The 6000-nt window shown below is 53.4% G+C and overlaps 6 non-coding genes and 1 pseudogene across 6 annotated transcripts; all 7 read right to left on the reverse strand.

The window, feature by feature from the left end:
* Positions 1 to 1413: 1413 nt before the first annotated feature.
* LOC119892958 lies at positions 1414 to 1525 on the reverse strand. Its single transcript, XR_005442729.1, has one exon. It is a non-coding gene; the product is annotated as a U5 spliceosomal RNA (small nuclear RNA).
* A 959-nt stretch (positions 1526 to 2484) lies between these two features.
* Positions 2485 to 2674, reverse strand: LOC119892933. Its single transcript, XR_005442706.1, has one exon. It is a non-coding gene; the product is annotated as a U2 spliceosomal RNA (small nuclear RNA).
* A 183-nt stretch (positions 2675 to 2857) lies between these two features.
* Positions 2858 to 2969, reverse strand: LOC119892959. Its single transcript, XR_005442730.1, has one exon. It is a non-coding gene; the product is annotated as a U5 spliceosomal RNA (small nuclear RNA).
* A 956-nt stretch (positions 2970 to 3925) lies between these two features.
* On the reverse strand, positions 3926 to 4114 carry LOC119892936. Its single transcript, XR_005442709.1, has one exon. It is a non-coding gene; the product is annotated as a U2 spliceosomal RNA (small nuclear RNA).
* A 173-nt stretch (positions 4115 to 4287) lies between these two features.
* LOC119892940 lies at positions 4288 to 4400 on the reverse strand. The gene has a single exon (XR_005442712.1). It is a non-coding gene; the product is annotated as a U5 spliceosomal RNA (small nuclear RNA).
* A 958-nt stretch (positions 4401 to 5358) lies between these two features.
* LOC119892937 lies at positions 5359 to 5545 on the reverse strand. The gene has a single exon (XR_005442710.1). It is a non-coding gene; the product is annotated as a U2 spliceosomal RNA (small nuclear RNA).
* Positions 5546 to 5722: 177 nt separating this feature from the next.
* On the reverse strand, positions 5723 to 5830 carry LOC119892960 (annotated as a pseudogene).
* Positions 5831 to 6000: the final 170 nt, after the last annotated feature.

Genomic DNA, 6000 nt, shown 5'->3' on the forward strand with positions numbered 1-6000 from the left:
TCTACTGGTCCTTCTCCTCCAATCACAGGATTTGGCGGGAGATTTGAATTCTCCAGCCCAGCCTCTTCAATTAGCTCTCTAACTGCTTCGTCTTGTCCGCCATTTTGTGCCTTTGCTGCCTTTAATTTGTTGGCAAACGACTTAGGGCAATCTCTGAAGAGGTGGTTTGTTTCTCCACAAAGATTGCACTTTCTGCCATTGGTGCATTCCTCGAAAGTATGCCCAATTTCTCTACATTTACCACAAATGATCTGCTGGCACGCTTCTGCCAGGTGCCCATTCTCACCCACTTGCGGCAGAGTTTGGGCTGGCCCTGGTAATGAATGTAGCCCCTGTTGTTTCCCAGAACTATCATGGATGGCAGATGTTTCAGGCCCTGGAAGCCTTGAGGGTCTTGCCATTGTTGGATGGGGACCCTCCAAGCGCAATTCCAGATGCCATCCTCATCTCTCACTTTGGTAGCCTGGCCTTTAACAGTGCAAAATCTGCCCAGCCACAAACAAATGTCATCTGCATTCACAGTCTCATTGAACATTCTGACAATTACCGTTTTAGCGGCATTATCAGTCAGTTTCTCAACATTAAATGCAGTAAACTGGGGTTTTCATTTTCGAAGCGTGTCCAGAAATCTCTGACACGGCAGCAGAGACAAAACTCACATCGAAACCTTTTCCAAATGGCAGAGTCAAAATACAATTTATATCCTGCGGGGAGAATTTCAAAATGTTCTGGATCATTTTCCTTGAGAAGTCAAGCCTTGACATAACAAGGGTTTTCCCATCTTTTTCTTTGAATGTAAATCTGACACTGTGGTGCCTCCTCATGCCGGCATGGTTGGCCGCCATGGTGGAGGCACCACAACGTAAAAGTGGTAAAAGAAGCTAAAACACCTAAAAGTCTAAAACCAAGTCAACTAAAATAAGGTAAAAGAATGCTCTAAAAAGAGCATAAAATCTACTAAAAATGTTAGAAAGGTGAATAAAACACACTTACCTTGTCTTGTTTGGCCTGGTCGAGATGTTATTCCGGCAGAGTACAGGTAAGCAGTCCTCTGAACCAATGAATTCCTTTGTGTGAAACAATTTCAACTACAACAAAGTTGAAATTTTATTCACAAGGAATAATGTGAGTATCCTCCCAAAAACCTGGTAACACTTCGCCACAAACAGGCAAAAGTTTTATCCAGACACAGGAGGCGATCGCAGTCTTAGCCAAAAGGCCGAGAAGCGATAACCCCCGCTGGTTGCTTCCAGCGCCCACCTCCCGGAGCAGTTCTCCCCTGCCGTGGCGCAGTGGTTTCAACTGCGCATAACAACGGCTGAGTCTCAGCACCTCCTCCCGAGCGCGCCTCGTCGCACCGCTCAACCTTGCCGGGGGCGGCGTTTTATTTCCTTTTCACAAACGCACGAGGCTCGGCCACACGGCAGAGCCTGCCAAAAATAGTTTTAACTCATTGGCGTCCCTCCCACGGAAGTCTTTAGTAAAAGGCGAAAGACTTGTACGTTATGAAGAGAAACCCGAGTAAGTACGGGCCCCTCCTCCAGAGCCGCCGAGCCTAGTCGTCCCGGCCACTACCCTCACGGTAAGCCTCACTCTGCCTCTCGAGTCCCAAGTACCAGGCCACGCCCGTTCCCCTACCCCTCCCCAGGTCATGGCAGGCTCTATCCAATCGGGCTGCGGAGAGACGAAGGCCTGGCTTTTGGACAGAGGCTACCGAACGACTCGGGCTCTTGTAGCCTCTCGATGACGAGTGAGAGAAAGGGAGGGGAAATGTGGCCGATCGCTTCTCGGCCTTTTGGCCAAGACTGCAATGGCCTCCTCTTTCTGGTTAAAACCTTTGCCGTTTGGGGCTTCGTTTTGTGTCACCAGCTTTTCTGGGAGGAGATTCACCTCATTCCTTGTGAATAAAATTTCAACTTTGCCGTAGCTGAAAACTTTTGCAACAAGGAATTCATTCCCGAGGACTGCCTACCTGTCCTCTGCCGGACTGCCACCTTGACCAGACCAAAGACGAGAAGGTAAGTGTGTTTTATTCACCGATTTAGCAGTTGTAGCAGGTTTTCTTGCTTCATTTGAGGTGTTTTAGTTTCTTGTATCCTTTCTACGCTGCGGTTCCTCCACCGTGTTGGCCAACCGTGCCGGGCCTACGGAGGCGCCGCAGTGTCCCCTCCCCACCTTCTGAGAGGCTCTATCCAATCGGAGAAAGAAGGCCTGGCTTTTGGACACAGGCTACCAGCATCCGAAATACTCGGGCTCTCGATGACGAGTGGGAGAAAGGGAGGGGAAGTGCAGGGCACATTTAACAGCCATGCCGGTCCCAAATATCCCCTCGTCGTCTGCCAATCATAAAGTGCAAATCTCGCTGCCTTCTTCGAGGCTTCAGCTGGCCGCCCCCCCTCGACTGGCGCCTTTTTCGGGCCGGCGTCCGGCAGAGCGACGAACCTCTGCGTTTGGGTCAGTATTTTGGTTTTACACAAGGCAGGAGAAGGGTGCACCGCCCCGGAGGCACTGCAATACCGGGTCGATGCGTGGAGTGGACGGAGCAAGCCCCTCGTCTCAGCTCCCGGTGCTAAAATCCATTTAATATGTTGCCCCCTTATAGGGGACATATCAGATATTAAACTGATAAGAACAGATACTACACTTGATCTTAGCCAAAAGGCCGAGAAGCGATAACCCCCGCTGGTTGCTTCCAGCGCCCACCTCCCGGAGCAGTTCTCCCCCTGCCGTGGCGCAGTGGTTTCAACTGCGCATAACAACGGCTGAGTCTCAGCACCTCCTCCCGAGCGCGCCTCGTCGCACCGCTCAACCTTGCCGGGGGCGGCGTTTTATTTCCTTTTCACAAACGCACGAGGCTCGGCCACACGGCAGAGCCTGCCAAAAATAGTTTTAACTCATTGGCGTCCCTCTCCACGGAAGTCTTTAGTAAAGGCGAAAGACTTGTACGTTATGAAGAGAAACCCGATAAGTACGGGCCCCTCCTCCAGAGCCGCCGACGAGCTAGTCGTCCCGGCCACTACCCTCACGGTAAGCCTCACTCTGCCTCTCGAGTCCCAAGTACCAGGCCACGCCCGTTCCCCTACCCCTCCCAGGTCATGGCAGGCTCTATCCAATCGGGCTGCGGAGAGACGAAGGCCTGGCTTTTGGACAGAGGCTACCGAACGACTCGGGCTCTTGTAGCCTCTCGATGACGATGAGAGAAAGGGAGGGAAATGTGGCCGATCGCTTCTCGGCCTTTTGGCAAGACTGCAATGGCCTCCTCTTTCTGGTTAAAACCTTTGCCGGTTTGGGGCTTCGTTTTGTGTCACCAGCTTTTCTGGGAGGAGATTCACCTCATTCCTTGGAATAAAATTTCAACTTTGCCGTAGCTGAAAAACTTTTGCAACAAGGAATTCATTGGTCCCGAGGACTGCCTACCTGTCCTCTGCCGGACTGCCACCTTGACCAGACCAAAGACGAGAAGGTAAGTGTGTTTTATTCACCGATTTAGCAGTTGTAGCAGGTTTTCTTGCTTCATTTGAGGTGTTTTAGTTTCTTGTATCCTTTCTACGCTGCGGTTCCTCCACCGTGTTGGCCAACCGTGCCGGGCCTACGGAGGCGCCGCAGTGTCCCCTCCCCACCTTCTGAGAGGCTCTATCCAATCGGAGAAATGAAGGCCTGGCTTTTGGACACAGGCTACCGAGCATCCGAAATACTCGGGCTCTCGATGACGATGGGAGAAAGGGAGGGGAAGTGCAGGGCACATTAACAGCCATGCCGGTCCCAAATATCCCCTTCGTCTGCCAATCATAAAGTGCAAATCTCGCTGCCTTCTTCGAGGCTTCAGCTGGCCGCCCCCCCTCGACTGCGCCTTTTTCGGGCCGGCGTCCGGCAGAGCGACGACCTCTGCGTTTGGGTCAGTATTTTGGTTTTACACAAGGCAGGAGAAGGGTGCACCGCCCCCGGAGGCACTGCAATACCGGGTCGATGCGTGGAGTGGACGGAGCAAGCCCCTCGTCTCAGCTCCGGTGCTAAAAATCCATTTAATATTTGCCCCCTTATAGGGACATATCAGATATTAAACTGATAAGAACAGATACTACACTTGATCTTAGCCAAAAGGCCGAGAAGCGATAACCCCCTCTGGTTGCTTCCAGCGCCCACCTCCCGGAGCATTTCTCCCCCTGCCGTGCGCAGTGGTTCAACTGCGCATACAACGCTGAGTCTCAGCACCTCCTCCCGAGCGCGCCTCGCACCGCTCAACCTTGCCGGGGGCGGCGTTTATTTCCTTTTCACAAACGCACGAGGCGGCCACACGGCAGAGCCTGCCAAAAATAGTTTTAACTCATTGGCGTCCCTCTCCACGGAAGTCTTTAGTAAAAGGCGAAAGACTTGTACGTTATGAAGAGAAACCCGAGTAAGTACGGGCCCCTCCTCAGAGCCGCCGACGAGCCTAGTCGTCCCCCACTACCCTCACGGTAAGCCTCACTCTGCCTCTCGAGTCCCAAGTACCAGGCCACGCCCGTTCCCTACCCCTCCCCAGGTCATGGCAGGCTCTATCCAATCGGGCTGCGGAGAGACGAAGGCCTGGCTTTTGGACAGAGGCTACCGAACGACTCGGGCTCTTGTAGCCTCTCGATGACGAGTGAGAGAAAGGGAGGGAAATGTGGCCGATCGCTTCTCGGCCTTTTGGCCAAGACTGCAATGGCCTCCTCTTTCTGGTTAAAACCTTTGCCGGTTTGGGGCTTCGTTTGTGTCACCAGCTTTTCTGGGAGGAGATTCACCTCATTCCTTGTGAATAAAATTTCAACTTTGCCGTAGCTGAAAAACTTTTGCAACAAGGAATTCATTGGTCCCGAGGACTGCCTACCTGTCCTCTGCCGGACTGCCACCTTGACCAGACCAAAGACGGAAGGTAAGTGTGTTTTATTCACCGATTTAGCAGTTGTAGCAGGTTTTCTTGCTTCATTTGAGGTTTTAGTTTCTTGTATCCTTTCTACGCTGCGGTTCCTCCACCGTGTTGGCCAACCGTGCCGGGCCTACGGAGGCCCGCAGTGTCCCCTCCCCACCTTCTGAGAGGCTCTATCCAATCGGAGAAATGAAGCCTGGCTTTTGGACACAGGCTACCGAGCATCCGAAATACTCGGGCTCTCGATGACGAGTGGGAGAAAGGGAGGGGAAGTGCAGGGCACATTTAACAGCCATGCCGGTCCCAAATATCCCCTCGTCGTCTGCCAATCATAAAGTGCAAATCTCGCTGCCTTCTTCGAGGCTTCAGCTGGCCGCCCCCCCTCGACTGGCGCCTTTTTCGGGCCGGCGTCCGGCAGAGCGACGGACCTCTGCGTTTGGGTCAGTATTTTGGTTTTACACAAGGCAGGAGAAGGGTGCACCGCCCCCGGAGGCACTGCAATACCGGGTCGATGCGTGGAGTGGACGGCAAGCCCCTCGTCTCAGCTCCCGTGCTAAAATCCATTTATATGTTGCCCCCTTATAGGGGACATATCAGATATTAAACTGATAAGAACAGATACTACACTTGATCTTAGCCAAAGGCCGAGAACGCTAACCCCCGCTGGTTGCTCCAGCGCCCACCTCCCGGAGCAGTTCTCCCCCGCCGTGGCGCAGTGGTTTCAACTGCGCATAACAACGGCTGAGTCTCAGCACCTCCTCCCGAGCGCGCCTCGTCGCACCGCTCAACCTTGCGGGGGCGGCGTTTTATTTCCTTTTCACAACGCACGAGGCTCGGCCACACGGCAGAGCCTGCCAAAATATTTTAACTCATTGGCGTCCCTCTCCACGGAAGTCTTAGTAAAAGGCGAAGACTTGTCGTTATGAAGAGAAACCCGAGTAAGTACGGGCCCCTCCTCCAGAGCCGCCGACGAGCCTAGTCGTCCCGGCCACACCCTCACGGTAAGCCTCACTCTGCCTCTCGAGTCCCAAGTACCAGGCCACGCCCGTTCCCCTACCCCTCCCCAGGTCATGGCAGGCTCTATCCAATCGGCTGCGGAGAGACGAAGGCCT

The sequence above is a fragment of the Micropterus salmoides genome, unplaced genomic scaffold (assembly GCF_014851395.1).
Source record: "Micropterus salmoides isolate LMB-PRFRI ecotype aquatic unplaced genomic scaffold, ASM1485139v1 Ms_hic_scaffold_751, whole genome shotgun sequence".
NCBI classification, from domain to species: Eukaryota; Metazoa; Chordata; class Actinopteri; order Centrarchiformes; family Centrarchidae; genus Micropterus; species Micropterus salmoides.